Source organism: Macaca mulatta, chromosome 9 (assembly GCF_049350105.2).
Source record: "Macaca mulatta isolate MMU2019108-1 chromosome 9, T2T-MMU8v2.0, whole genome shotgun sequence".
Taxonomy (NCBI): Eukaryota; Metazoa; Chordata; class Mammalia; order Primates; family Cercopithecidae; genus Macaca; species Macaca mulatta.
In genome coordinates this window covers 40,749,959-40,765,717 of record NC_133414.1, presented here as the reverse complement: position 1 = coordinate 40,765,717, position 15,759 = coordinate 40,749,959, and positions in this window count along the sequence as shown.

Below are 15,759 nucleotides of genomic sequence, written 5' to 3'. Positions count from 1 at the left end.
AGAAGCTTTCTGAGAAACTGCTTAGTGTTCTGTTAATTCATCTCACAGAGTTACATGTGTATTTCGTGGATCTCTTTGCTAGCCTTATTTCTGTGGAATCTGAGAACAGATATTTCGGATCCCTTTGAAGACTATAGGGCCAAAGAAAATATCCTCCGATAACAAAGAGACAGAAGCTTTCTGAGAAACTTCTTTGTGTTCTGTGAAATCATCTCACAGAGTTACAGCTTTCCCCTCAAGAAGCCTTTCGCTAAGACAGTTCTTGTGGAATTGGCAAAGTGATATTTGGAAGCCCATAGAGGGCTATGGTAAAAAAGTAATATCCTCAGATGAAATCTGGAAAGAAGCTTACTGAGAAACTGCTTAGTGTTCTGTTAATTCATCTCACAGAGTTACATGTGTATTTCGTGGATCTCTTTGTTTGGCTTATTTCTGTGGAATCTGAGAACAGATATTTCGGATCCCTTTCAAGACAATACGGCCAAAGGCAATATCCTCCGATAAGAAAGAGAAAGAAGCTTTCTGAGAAACTTCTTTGTGTTCTGTGAAATCATCTCCCGGAGTTACAGTTTTCCCATCAAGAAGCCTTTCGCTAAGACAGTTCTTGTGGAATTGTCAAAGTGATATTTGGAAGCCCATAGAGGGCTATGGTGAAAAAGGGAATCTCATCAGATGAAATCTTGAAAGAAGCTTTCTGAGAAACTGCTTAGTGTTCTGTTAATTCATCTCACCGAGTTCATCTGTATTTCGTGGATCTCTTTGCTAGCCTTATTTCTCTGGAATGAGAACAGATATTTCGGATCCCAGTGAAGACTATAGGGCCAAAGGAAATATTCTCCGATAACAAAGAGAAAGAAGCTTTCTGAGAAACTTCTTTGTGTTCTGTGAAATCATCTCAGAGTTACAGATTTCCCCTCAAGAAGCCTTTCGCTAAGATAGTTCTTGTGGAGTTGGCAAAGTGATATTTGGAAGCCCTTCGAGGGCGATGGTGAAAAAGGAAATCTCCTCAGATGAAATCTGGAAATAAGGTTTCTGAGAAACTGCTTAGTGTTCTGTTTATTCATATCACAGAGTTACATGTGTATTTCGTGGATCTCTTTGTAGCCTTATTTCTGTGGAATCTGAGAACAGATATTTCGGATCCCTTTCAAGACAATACGGTCAAAGGCAATATCCTCCGATAACAAAGAGAAAGAAGCTTTCTGAGAAACTTCTTTTTGTTCTGTGAAATCATCTCACAGAGTTACAGTTTTCCCATCAAGAAGCCTTTCGCTAAGACAGTTCTTGTGGAATTGTCAAAGTGATATTTGGAAGCCCATAGAGGGCTATGGTGAAAGAGGAAATCTCCTCAGACGAAATCTGGAAAGAAGCTTTCAGAGAAACTGCTTAGTGTTCTGTTAATTCATCTCACAGAGTTACATGTGTATTTCGTGGATCTCTTTGCTAGCCTTATTTCTGTTTAATATGAACGGATATTTCGGATCCCTTTGAAGACTATAGGGCCAAAGGAAATATATTCCGATAACAAAGAGAAAGAAGCTTTCTGAGAAACTACTTTGTTTTCTGTGAAATCATCTCACAGAGTTACAACTTTCCCCTCAAGAAGCCTTTTGCTAAGACAGTTCTTGTGGAGTTCTCAAAGTGATATTTGGAAGCCCATAGAGGGCTATGGTGAAAAAGGAAATATCCTCAGATGAAATCTGGAAAGAAGCTTTCTGAGAAACTGCTTAGTGTTCTGTTAATTCATCTGAGAGAGTTACATGTGTATTTCGTGGATCTCTTTGCTAGCCTTATTTCTGTGGAATCTGAGAACAGATATTTCGGATCCCTTTAAGGACTATAGGGACAAAGGAAATATCCTCCGATAAAAAAGAGAAATAAGCTTTCTGAGAAACATCTTTGTGTTCTGTGAAATCATCTCACAGAGTTACAGCTTTCCCCTCAAGAAGCCTTTCGCTAAGACAGTCCTTGTGGAATTGGCAAAGTGATATTTGGAAACCCATAGTGGGCTATGGTGAAAAAGGAAATATTCTCAGATGAAATCTCGAAAGAAGCTTTCTGAGAAACTGCTTAGTGTTCTGTTAATTCATCTCAGAGAGTTACATGTGTTTTTCGTGGATCTCTTTGCTAGCCTTATTTCTGTGGAATCTGAGAAAAGATATTTCAGATCCCTTTGAAGACTATAGGGCCAAACGAAATATCCTCCGATAACAAAGAGAAAGAAGCTTTCTGAGAAACGTCTTTGTGTTCTGTGAAATCATCTCACAGAGTTACAGCTTTCCCCTCAAGAAGCCTTTCGCTAAGACAGTTCTTGTGTAAATGGCAAAGTGATATTTGGAAGCCCATAGAGGGCTATGGTGAAAAAGGAAATATCCTCAGATGAAATCTGGAAAGAAGCTTTCTGAGAAACTGCTTAGTGTTCTGTTCATGCATCTCACAGAGTTACATGTGTATTTCGTGCATCTCTTTGCTGGCCTTATTTCTGTGGAATCTGAGAACAGATATTTCGGATCCCTTTGAAGAATATAGGGCCAAAGGAAATATCCTCCGATAACAAAGAGAAAGAAGCTTTCTGCGAAACTTCTTTTTCTTCTGTGAAATCATCTCATAGAGTTACAGCTTTCCCCTCAAGAAGCCTTTCGCTAAGACAGTTCTTGTGCAATTGGCAAAGTGATATTTGGAAGCCCATAGAGGGCTATGGTGAAAAAGGAAATATCCTCAGATGAAATCTGGAAAGAAGCTTTCTGAGAAACTGCTTAGTGTTCTGTTAATTCATCTCACAGAGTTACATGTGTATTTCGTGGATCTCTGTGCTAGCCTTATTTCTGTGGAATCTGAGATCAGATATTTCGGATCCCTTGGAAGACTATAAGGACAAAGGAAATATCCTCCTATGACAAAGAGAAAGAAGATTTCTGAGTAACTTCTTTGTGTTCTGTGAAATCATCTCACAGAGTTACAGCTTTCCCCTCAAGAAGCCTTTCGCTAAGACAGTTCTTGTGGAATTGGCAAAGTGATATTTGGAAGCCCTTAGAGGGCTATATGAAAAAGGAAATATCTTCAGATGAAATCTGGAAAGAAGCTTTCTGAGAAACTGCTTAGTGTTCTGTTCATTCATCTAACCGAGTTACATGTGTATTTCGTGGATCTCTTTGCTAGCCTTATTTCTGTGGAATCTGAGAACAGATATTTCGGATCCGTTTGAAGACAATAGGGCCAAAGGAAATATCCTCCGATAACAAAGAGAAAGAAGCTTTCTGAGAAACTTCTTTTTCTTCTGTGAAATCATCTCACAGAGTTACAGCTTTCCCCTCAAGAAGCCTTTCGCTAAGACAGTTCTTGTGGAATTGGCAAAGTGATATTTGGAAGCCCATAGAGGGCTATGGTGAAAAACGAAATATCCTCAGATGAAATCTGGAAAGAAGCTTTCTGAGAAACTGCTTAGTGTTCTGTTAATTCATCTCACAGAGTTACATGTGTATTTCGTGGATCTCTTTGCTAGCCTTACTTCTGTGGAATCTGAGAACAGATATTTCGGATCCCTTTGAAGACTATAGGGCCAAAGGTAATATCCTGCGATAACAAAGAGAAAGAAGCTTTCTGAGAAACTTCTTTGTGTTCTGTGAGATAATCTCACAGAGTTACAGCTTTCCCCTCAAGAAGCCTTTCGCTAAGACAGTTCTTGTGGAATTGGCAAAGTGATATTTGGAAGCCCTTAGAGGGATATGGTGAAACAGGAAATCTCCTCAGATGAAATCTGGAAAGAAGATTTCTGAGAAACTGCTTAGTGTTCTGTTAATTCATCTCACAGAGTTACATGTGTATTTGGTGGATCTCTTTGCTAGCCTTATTTCTGTGGAATCTGAGAAGGGATATTTCGGATCCCATTGAAGACTATAGGGCCAAAGGAAATATCCCCTGATAACAAAGAGAAAGAAGCTTTCTGAGGAACTTCTTTGTGTTCTACGAAATCATCTCACAGAGTTACAGCTTTCCCCTCAAGAAGCCTTTCGCTAAGACAGTTGTTGTGGAATTGGCAAAGTGATATTTGGAAGCCCATAGAGGGCTAGGGTGAAAAAGCAAATATCCTCAGATGAAATTTGGAAAGAAGCTTTCTGAGAAACTGCTTAGTGTTCTGTTAATTCATCTCACAGTGTTACATGTGTGTTTCGTGGATCTCTTTGCTAGCCTTATTTCTGTGGAATCTGAGAACAGATATTTCGGATCCCTTGGAAGACTATAGGGCCAAAGGAAATATCCTCCGATAACAAAGAGAAAGAAGCTTTCTGAGAAACTTCTTTGTGTTCTGTGAGATCATCTCACAGAGTTACAGCTTCCCCCTCAAGAAGCCTTTCGCTAAGACAGTTCTTGTGCAATTGGCAAAGTGATATTTGGAATCCCAGAGACGGCTAAGGTGAAAAAGGAAATATACTCAGATGAAATCTGGAAAGAAGCTTTCTGAGAAACTGCTTAGTGTTCTGTTAATTCATCTCACAGACTAACATGTGTATTTCGTGGATCTCTTTTCGAGCCTTATTTCTGTGGAATCTGAGGACAGATATTTCGGATTCCATTAAAGACTAAAGGGCCAAAGGAAATATAATCCGATAACAAAGAGAAAGAAGCTTTCTGAGAAACTTCTTTGTGTTCTGTGAAATCATCTCACAGAGTTACAGCTTTCCCCTCAAGAAGCCGTTCGCTAAGACAGTTCTTGTGGAATTGGCAAAGTGATATTTGGAAGCCCATAGAGGGCTATGGTGAAAAAGGAAATATCCTCAGATGAAATCTGGAAAGAAGCTTTCTGAGAAACTGCTTAGTGTTCTGTTAATTCATCTCACAGAGTTACATGTGTATTTCGTGGATCTCTTTTCGAGCCTTATTTCTGTGGAATCTGAGAACAGATATTTCGGATCCCGTTGAACACTGTACGGCCAAAGGAAATATCCACTGATAACAAAGAGAAACAAGCTTCATGAGAAACTTCTTTGTGTTCTATGAAATCATCTCACACAGTTACAGCTTTCCCCTCAAGAAGCCTTTCGCTAAGACAGTTGTTGTGGAATTGGCAAAGTGATATTTGGAAGCCCATAGAGGGCTAGGGTGAAAAAGGAAATATCCTCAGATGAAATCTGGAAAGAAGCTTTCTGAGAAACTGCTTAGTGTTCTGTTAATTCATCTCACAGAATTAGATGTGTGTTTCGTGGATCTCTTTGCTAGCCTTATTTCTGTGGAATCTGAGAACAGATATTTCGGATCCCATTGAAGACTATAGGGCCAAGGGAAATATCCTCCGATAACAAAGAGAAAGAAGCTTTCTGCGAAACTTCTTTTTCTTCTGTGAAATCATCTCATAGAGTTACAGCTTTCCCCTCAAGAAGCCTTTCGCTAAGACAGTTCTTGTGCAATTGGCAAAGTGATATTTGGAAGCCCATAGAGGGCTATGGTGAAAAAGGAAATATCCTCAGATGAAATCTGGAAAGAAGCTTTCTGAGAAACTGCTTAGTGTTCTGTTAATTCATCTCACAGAGTTACATGTGTATTTCGTGGATCTCTGTGCTAGCCTTATTTCTGTGGAATCTGAGATCAGATATTTCGGATCCCTTGGAAGACTATAAAGACAAAGGAAATATCCTCCTATGACAAAGAGAAAGAAGATTTCTGAGTAACTTATTTGTGTTCTGTGAAATCATCTCACAGAGTTACAGCTTTCCCCTCAAGAAGCCTTTCGCTAAGACAGTTCTTGTGGAATTGGCAAAGTGATATTTGGAAGCCCTTAGAGGGCTATATGAAAAAGGAAATATCCTCAGATGAAATCTGGAAAGAAAATTTCTGAGAAACTGCTTAGTGTTCTGTTCATTCATCTCACAGAGTTACATGTGTATTTCGTGGATCTCTTTGCTAGCCTTATTTCTGTGGAATCTGAGAACAGATATTTCGGATCCGTTTGAAGACAATAGGGCCAAAGGAAATATCCTCCGATAACAAAGAGAAAGAAGCTTTCTGAGAAACTTCTTTTTCTTCTGTGAAATCATCTCACAGAGTTACAGCTTTCCCCTCAAGAAGCCTTTCGCTAAGACAGTTCTTGTGGAATTGGCAAAGTGATATTTGGAAGCCCATAGACGGCTATGGTGAAAAACGAAATATCCTCAGATGAAATCTGGAAAGAAGCTTTCTGAGAAACTGCTTAGTGTTCTGTTAATTCATCTCACAGAGTTACATGTGTATTTCGTGGATCTCTTTGCTAGCCTTACTTCTGTGGAATCTGAGAACAGATATTTCGGATCCCATTGAAGACTATAGGGCCAAAGGAAATATCCTGCGATAACAAAGAGAAAGAAGCTTTCTGAGAAACTTCTTTGTGTTCTGTGAGATAATCTCACAGAGTTACAGCTTTCCCCTCAAGAAGCCTTTCGCTAAGACAGTTCTTGTGGAATTGGCAAGGTGATATTTGGAAGCCCTTAGAGGGATATGGTGAACAGGAAATCTCCTTAGATGAAATCTGGAAAGAAGCTTTCTGAGAAACTGCTTAGTGTTCTGTTAATTCATCTCACAGAGTTACATGTGTATTTGGTGGATCTCTTTGCTAGCCTTATTTCTGTGGAATCTGAGAAGGGATATTTCGGATCCAATTGAAGACTATAGGGCCAAAGGAAATATCCCCTGATAACAAAGAGAAAGAAGCTTTCTGAGGAACTTCTTTGTGTTCTACGAAATCATCTCACAGAGTTACAGCTTTCCCCTCAAGAAGCCTTTCGCTAAGACAGTTGTTGTGTAATTGGCAAAGTGATATTTGGAAGCCCATAGAGGGCTAGGGTGAAAAAGGAAATATCCTCAGATGAAATTTGGAAAGAAGCTTTCTGAGAAACTGCTCAGTGTTCTGTTAATTCATCTCACAGTGTTACATGTGTGTTTCGTGGATCTCTTTGCTAGCCTTATTTCTGTGGAATCTGAGAACAGATATTTCGGATCCCTTGGAAGACTATAGGGCCAAAGGAAATATCCTCCGATAACAAAGAGAAAGAAGATTTCTGAGAAACTTCTTTGTGTTCTGTGAGATCATCTCACAGAGTTACAGCTTCCCCCTCAAGAAGCCTTTCGCTAAGACAGTTCTTGTGGAATTGGCAAAGTGATATTTGGAATCCCAGAGACGGCTAAGGTGAAAAAGGAAATATACTCAGATGAAATCTGGAAAGAAGCTTTCTGAGAAACTGCTTAGTGTTCTGTTAATTCATCTCACAGACTAACATGTGTATTTCGTGGATCTCTTTTGGAGCCTTATTTCTGTGGAATCTGAGGACAGATATTTCGGATTCCATTAAAGACTAAAGGGCCAAAGGAAATATAATCCGATAACAAAGAGAAAGAAGCTTTCTGAGAAACTTCTTTGTGTTCTGTGAAATCATCTCACAGAGTTACAGCTTTCCCCTCAAGAAGCCGTTCGCTAAGACAGTTCTTGTGGAATTGGCAAAGTGATATTTGGAAGCCCATAGAGGGCTATGGTGAAAAAGGAAATATCCTCAGATGAAATCTGGAAAGAAGCTTTCTGAGAAACTGCTAAGTGTTCTGTTAATTCATCTCCCAGAGTTACATCTTTATTTCGTGGATCTCTTTTCGAGCCTTATTTCTGTGGAATCTGAGAACAGATATTTCGGATCCCGTTGAACACTATACGGCCAAAGGAAATATCCACTGATAACAAAGAGAAACAAGCTTCATGAGAAACTTCTTTGTGTTCTATGAAATCATCTCACAGAGTTACAGCTTTCCCCTCAAGAAGCTTTCGGTAAGACAGTTCTTGTGGAATTGGCAAAGTGATATTTGGAAGCCCATAGAGGGCTATGGTGAAAATGGAAATCTCCTCAGATGAAATCTGGAAAGAAGCTTTCTGAGAAACTGCTTAGTGTTCTGTTAATTCATCTCACAGAGTTACATGTGTATTTCGTGGATCTCTTTGCTAGCCTTATTTTTGTGGAATCTGAGAACAGATATTTCGGATCCCTTTGAAGACCATAGGGCCAAAGGAAATATCCTCCGATAACAAAGAGAAAGAAGCTTTCTGAGAAACTTCTTTGTGTTCTATGAAATCATCTCAAAGAGTTACAGCTTTCCCCTCAAGAAGCCTTTCGCTAAGACAGTTCTTGTGGATTTGTCAAAGGGATATTTGGAAGCCCATGGAGGGCTATGGTGAAAAAGGAAATATCCTCTGATGAAATCTGGAAAGAAGCTTTCTGAGAAACTGCTTAGAGTTCTGTTAATTCATCTCACAGAGTTACATGTGTATTTCGTGGATCTGTTTGCTAGCCTTATTTCTGTGGAATCTGAAAAGAGATATTTCGGATCCCTTGGAAGACCATGGGGCCAAAGGAAATATCCTCCGATAACAAAGAGAGAGAAGCTTTCTGAGAAACTTCTTTGTGTTCTGTGAAATCCTCTCACAGAGTTACAGCTTTCCCTTCAGGAAGCCTTTCGCTAAGACAGTTCTTGTGGTTTTGGCAAAGTGATATTTGGAAGCCCAGAGAGGGCTATGGTGAAAAAGGAAATATCCTCAGATGAAATGTGAAAAGAAGCTTTCTGAGAAACTGCTTAGTGTTCTGTTAATTCATCTCACAGTGTTACATGTTTATTTCGTGGATCTCTTTGCGAGCCTTATTTCTGTGGAATCTGAGAACAGATATTTCGGATCCCTTTGAAGACTATAGGGCCAAAGGAAATATCCTCCGATAACAAAGAGTAAGAATATTTCTGAGAAACTTCTTTGTGTTCTGTGAAATCATCTCACAGAGTTACAGCTTTGCCCTCAAAAGCCTTTCGCTAAGACAGTTCTTGTGGAATTGGCAAAGTGATATTTGGAAGCCCATAGAGGGCTATGGTGAAAAAGGAAATATCCTCAGATGAAATCTGGAAAAAAGCTTTCTGAGAAACTGCTCAGTGTTCTGTTCATTCATCTAACAGAGTTACATGTGTATTTCGCGGTTCTCTTTGCTAGCCTTATTTCTGTGGAATCTGAGAACAGATATTTTGGATCCCTTTGAAGACTATAGGGCCAAAGGAAATATCCTCCGATAACAAAGAGAAAGAAGCTTTCTGAGAAACTTCTTTGTGTTCTGTGAAATCATCTCACAGAGTTACAGCTTTCCCCTCAAGAAGCCTTTCGCTAAGACAGTTCTTGTGGAATTGGCAAAGTGATATTTTGAAGCCCATAGAGGGCAAGTGTGAAAAAGGAAATATCCTCAGATGAAATCTGGAAAGAAGCTTTCTGAGAAACTGCTCAGTGTTCTGTTCATTCATCTAACAGAGTTACATGTGTATTTCGCGGTTCTCTTTGCTAGCCTTATTTCTGTGGAATCTGAGAACAGATATTTCGGATCCCTTTGAAGACTATAGGGCCAAAGGAAATATCCTCCGATAACAAAGAGAAAGAAGCTTTCTGAGAAACTTCTTTGTGTTCTGTGAAATCATCTCACAGAGTTACAGCTTTCCCCTCAAGAAGCCTTTCGCTAAGACAGTTCTTGTGGAATTGGCAAAGTGATATTTTGAAGCCCATAGAGGGCAAGTGTGAAACAGGAAATATCCTCAGATGAAATCTGGAAAGAAGCTTTCTGAGAAACTGCTTAGTGTTCTGTTAATTCATCTCATAGAGTTACATGTGTATTTCGTGGATCTCTTTGCTAGCCTTATTTCTGTGGAATCTGAGAAGATATATTTCGGATCTCTTGGAAGACTATGGGGCCAAAGGAAATATCCTCCGATAACAAAGAGAAAGAAGCTTTCAGAGAAACTTCTTTGTGTTCTGTAAAATCATCTCACAGAGTTATAGCTTTCCCCTCAAGAAGCCTTTCGCTAAGACAGTTCTTGTGGAGTTGGCAAAGTGAAATTTGGAAGCCCATAGAGGTCTGGTGAAAAAGGAAATATCCTCAGATGAAATCTGGAAAGAAGCTTTCTGAGAAACTGCTTAGTGTTCTGTTAATTCATCTCACAGAGTTACATGTGTATATCGTGGATCTCTTTGCTAGCCTTATTACTGTGGAATCTGAGAACAGATAATTCGGCTCCCTTTGAAGAGTATAGGGCAAAAGAAATATCCTCCGATAACAAAGAGAAAGAAGCTTTCTGAGAAACTTCTTTGTGTTCTATGAAATCATCTCACAGAGTTACAGCTTTCCCCACAAGAAGCCTTTCGCTACGACAGTTCTTGTGGAATTGGCAATGTGATATTTGGAAGCCCTTAGATTGCTATGGTGAAAAAGGAAATATCCTCAGCAGAAATCTGGACAGAAGCTTTCTGAGAAACTGCTTAGTGTTCTGTTAATTCATCTCACCGAGTTCCATCTGTATTTCGTGGATCTCTTTGCTAGCCTTATTTCTCTGGAATCTGAGAACAGATATTTCGGATCCCATTGAAGACTATAGGGCCAAAGGAAATATTCTCTGATAACAAAGAGAAAGAAGATTTCTGAGAAACTTCTTTGTGTTCTGTGAAATCACCTCAGAGTTACAGCTTTCCCCTCAAGAAGCCTTTCGCTAAGATAGTTCTAGTGGAATTGGCAAAGTGATATTTGGAAGCCCTTAGAGGGCTATGGTGAAAAAGGAAATCTCCTCAGATGAAATCTGGAAATAAGGTTTCTGAGAAACTGCTTAGTGTTCTGTTCATTCATATCACAGAGTTACATGTGTATTTCGTGGATCTCTTTGCTAGCCTTATTTCTGTGAAATCTGAGAACAGATATTTCGGATCCCTTTGAGGACTATAGGGCCAAAGTAAATATCCTCCGATAACAAAGAGAAAGAAGCTTTCTGAGAAACTTCTTTGTGTTCTCTGAAATCATCTCACAGAGTTACAGCTTTCTCCTCAAGAAGCCTTTCACTAAGACAGTTCTTGTGTAATTGGCAAAGTGATATTTGGAAGCCCATAGAGGGCTACGGTGAAAAAGGAAATATCATCAGATGAAATCTGGAAAGAAGCTTTTGAAGAAACTGCTTAGTGTTCTGTTAATTCATCACATAGAGTTACATGTGTATTTCATGGATCTCTTTGCTAGCCTTATTTCTGTAGAATCTGAGAACAGATATTTCGGATCCCTTTGAAGACAATAGGGCCAAAGGAAATATCCTCCGATAACAAAGAGAAAGAAGATTTCTGAGAAACTTCTTTGTGTTCTGTGAAATCATCTCACAGAGTTACAGCTTTCCCCTCAAGAAGCCTTTCGCTAAGACATTTCTTGTGGAATTGTCAAAGTGATATTTGGAAGCCCATAGAGGGCTATGGTGAAAAAGGAAATATCCTCAGATGAAATCTGGAAAGAAGCTTTCTGAGAAACTGCTTAGTGTTCTGTTCATTCATCTCAGAAAGTTACAGGTGTATTTCGTGGATCTCTTTGCTCGCCTTATTTCTGTGGAGTCTGAGAACAGATATTTCGGATCCCTATGAAGACTACAGGGCCAAAGGAAATATCCTCCGATAACAAAGAGAAAGAAGCTTTCTGAGAAACTTCTTTCTGTTCTGTGAAACCATCTCACAGAGTTACAGCTTTCCCGTCAAGAAGCCTTTCGCTAAGACAGTTCTTGTGAAATTGGCAAAGTGGTATTTGGAACCCCATAGAGGGCTATGGTGAAAAAGGAAATCTCCTCCGATGAAATCTGGAAAGAAGCTTTCTGAGAAACTGCTTAGTATTCTCTTAATTCATCTCACAGAGTTACATGTGTATTTCGTGGATCTCTTTGCTAGCCTTATTTCTGTGGAATCTGAGAACAGATATTGCGGATCCCTTTGAAGACCATAGGGCCAAAGGAAATATCCTCCGATAACAAAGAGAAAGAAGCTTTCTGAGAAACTTCTTTGTGTTCTATGAAATCATCTCAAAGAGTTACAGCTTTCCCCTCAAAAAGCCTTTTGCTACGACAGTTCTTGTGGAATTGGCAAAGTGATATTTGGAAGCCCTTAGATTGCCATGGTGAAAAAGGAAATGTCCTCAGAAGAAATCTGGAAAGAAGTTTCTGAGAAACTGCTTAGTGTTCTGTTCATTCATCTCACAAAGTTACATATGTATTTCGTGAATCTCTTTCCTCGCCTTATTTCTGTGGAATCTGAGAACAGATATTTCGGATCCCTTTGAAGACTATAGGGCCAACGGAAATATCCTCCGATAACAAAGAGAAAGAAGCTTTCTGAGAAACTTCTTTGTGTTCTGTGAAATCATCTCACACAGTTACAGCTTTCCCCTCAACAAGCCTTTCGCTAAGACAGTTCTTGTGGAATTGGCAAAGTGATATTTGGAAGCCCATTGAGGTCTATGCTGAAAAAGGAAATATCCTCAGATGAAATCTATAAAGAAGCTTTCTGAGAAACTGCTTAGTGTTCTGTTAATTCATCTCACAGAGTTACATGTGTATTTCGTGGATTTCTTTGCTAGCCTTATTTCTGTGGAATCTGAGAACAGATATTTCGGATCCCATTGAAGACTATAGGGCCAAAGGAAATATCCACCGATCAGAAAGAGAAAGAAGCTTTCTGAGAAACTTCTTTGTGTTCTGTGAAATCATCTCACAGAGTTACACTTTCCCCCTCAAGAAGCCTTTCGCTAAGACAGTTCTTGTGGAATTGGCAAAGTGATATTTGGAAGCCCATAGACGGCTAAGTCGAAAAAGGAAATATCCTCAGATGAAATCTGGAAAGAAGCTTTCTTAGAAACTGCTTAGTGTTCTGTTAATTCATCTCACAGAGTTACATGTGTATTTCGTGGATCTCTTTGCTAGCCTTATTTCTGTGGAATCTGAGAACAGATATTTCGGATCCCTTTGAAGACTGTAGGGCCAAAGGAAATATCTTCCGATAACAAAGAGAAAGATTCTTTCTGAGAAACTTCTTTGTTTTCCGTGAAATCATCTCACAGACTTACAGCTTTCCCCTCAAGAAGCCTTTCGCTAAGAAAGTTCTTGTGTAATTGGCAAAGTGATATTTGGAAGCCCTTAGAGGGCTATGGTGAAAAAGGAAATATACTCAGATGAAATCTGGAAAGAAGCTTTCTGAGAAACTGCTTAGTGTTCTGTTAATTCATCTCACAGAGTTACATGTGTATTTCACGGATCTCTTTCCTAGCCTTATTTCTGTGGAATCTGAGAACAGATATTTCGGATCCCATAGAAGACTATAAGGCCAAAGTAAGTATCCTCCGATAACAAAGAGAAAGAAGCTTTCTGAGAAACTTCTTTGTGTTCTATGAAATCATCTCACAGAGTTACGGCTTTCCCCTCAAGAAGCCTTTCGCTAAGACAGTTCTTGTGGAATTGGCAAAGTGATATTTGGAAGCCCATAGACGGCTAAGTCGAAAAAGGAAATATCCTCAGATGAAATCTGGAAAGAAGCTTTCTGAGAAAGTGCTTAGTGTTCTGTTAATTCATCTCACAGAGTTACATGTGTATTTCGTGGATTTCTTTGCTAGCCTTATTTCTGTGGAATCTGAGAACAGATATTTCGGATCCCTCTTAAGACTATAGGGCCAAAGGAAATATCCTCCGAAAACAAAGAGAAAGAAGTTTTTTGAGAAACTTCTTTGTGTTCTATGAAATCATCTCACAGAGTTACAGCTTTCCCCTCAAGAAGCCTTTCGCTAAGACAGTTTTTGTGGAATTGGCAAAGTGATATTTGGAAGCCCATAGAGGGCTATGGTGAAAAAGGAAATCTCCTCAGATGAAATCTGGAAAGAAGCTTTCTGAGAAACTGCTTAGTGTTCTGTTAATTCATCTCACAGAGTTACATGTGTATTTCGTGGATCTCTTTGCTAGCCTTATTTCTGCGGAATCTGAGAACAGATATTTCGGATCCCATTGAAGACTATAGGGCCAAAGGAAATATCCTCCGATTACAAAGGGAAAGAAGCTTTCTGAGAAACTTCTTTGTGTTCTGTGAAATCATCTCACAGAGTTACAGCTTTCCCCTCAAGAAGCTTTCGGTAAGACAGTTCTTCTGGATTTGGCAAAGTGATATTAGGAAGCCCATAGAGGGCTATGGTGAAAAAGGAAATCTCCTCAGATGAAATCTGGAAAGAAGCTTTCTGAGAAACTGCTTAGTGTTCTGTTAATTCATCTCACAGAGTTACATGTGTATTTCGTGGATCTCTTTGCTAGCCTTATTTCTGTGGAATCTGAGAACAGATATTGCGGATCCCTTTGAAGACCATAGGGCCAAAGGAAATATCCTCCGATAACAAAGAGAAAGAAGCTTTCTGAGAAACTTCTTTGTGTTCTATGAAATCATCTCAAAGAGATACAGCTTTCCCCTCAAGAATCCTTTCGCAAAGACAGTTCTTGTGCTATTGGCAAAGTGATATTTGGAAGCCCTTAGATTGCTATGGTGAAAAAGGAAATATCCTCAGAAGAAATCTGGAAAGAAGTTTCTGAGAAACTGCTTAGAGTTCTGTTCATTCATCTCACAAAGTTACATGTGTATTTCGTGGATCTCTTTGCTCGCCTTATTTCTGTGGAATCTGAGAACAGATATTTCGGATCCCTTTGAAGACTATAGGGCCAAAGGAAATATCTTCCGATAACAAAGAGAAAGAAGCTTTCTGAGAAACTTCTTTGTGTCTTTGAAATCATCTCACACAGTTACAGCTTTCCCCTCATCAAGCCTTTCACTAAGACAGTTCTTGTGGAATTGGCAAAGTGATATTTGGAAGCCCATTGAGGTCTATGCTGAAAAAGGAAATATCCTCAGATGAAATCTGGAAAGAAGCTCTCTGAGAAACTGCTTAGTGTTCTGTTAATTCATCTCACAGAGTTACATCTGTATTTCGTGGATCTCTTTGCTAGCCTTATTTCTGTGGAATCTGAGAAGAGATATTTCGGATCCCTTGGAAGACTATAGGGCCAAAGGAAATATCCTCCGATATCAAAGAGAAAGAAACTTTCTGAGAAACTTCTTTGTGTTCTGGGAAATCATCTCACAGAGTTACAGCTTTCCCCTCAAGAAGCCTTTCGCTAAGACAGTTCTTGTGGAATTGGGAAAGTGATGTTTGGAATTCCGTAGAGGGCTATGGTGAAAAAGGAAATATCCTCAGATGAAATCTGCAAAGAAGCTTGCTGAAAAACTGCTTAGTGTTCTGTTAATTCATCTCACAGAGTTACATGTGTATTTCGGGGATCTCTTTGCTAGCTTTATTTCTGTGGAATCTGAGAAGAGATATTTCGGATGCCTTTGAAGACTATAGGGCCAAAGGAAATATCCTCCGATAACAAAGAGAAAGAATCATTCTGAAAACTTCTTTGTGTTCTGTGAAATCATCTCACAGAGTTACAGCTTTCCCCTCAAGAAGCCTTTCGCTAATACAGTTCTTGTGGAATTGGCAAAGTGATATTTGGAAGTCCATAGAGGGCTATGCTGAAAAAGGAAATATCCTCAGATGAAATCTGGAAAGAAGCTTTCTGAGAAACTGCATAGTGTTCTGTTAATTCATCTCACAGAGTTACATGTGTATTTCGTGGATTTCTTTGGTAGCCTTATTTCTTTGGAATCTGAGAACAGATATTTCGGATCCCTTTGAAGACTATAGGTCCAAAGGAAATATCCTCCGATAACACAGAGAAAGAAGCTTTCTGAGAAACTTCTTTGTGTTCTGTGAAATCATCTCACAGAGTTCCAGCTTTCCAATCAAGAAGCCGTTCGCTAAGACAGTTCTTGTGGAATTGGCAAAGTGATATTTGGAAGCCCACAGAGGGCTATGGTGAAAAAGGAAATCTCCTCCGATGAAATCTGGAAAGAAG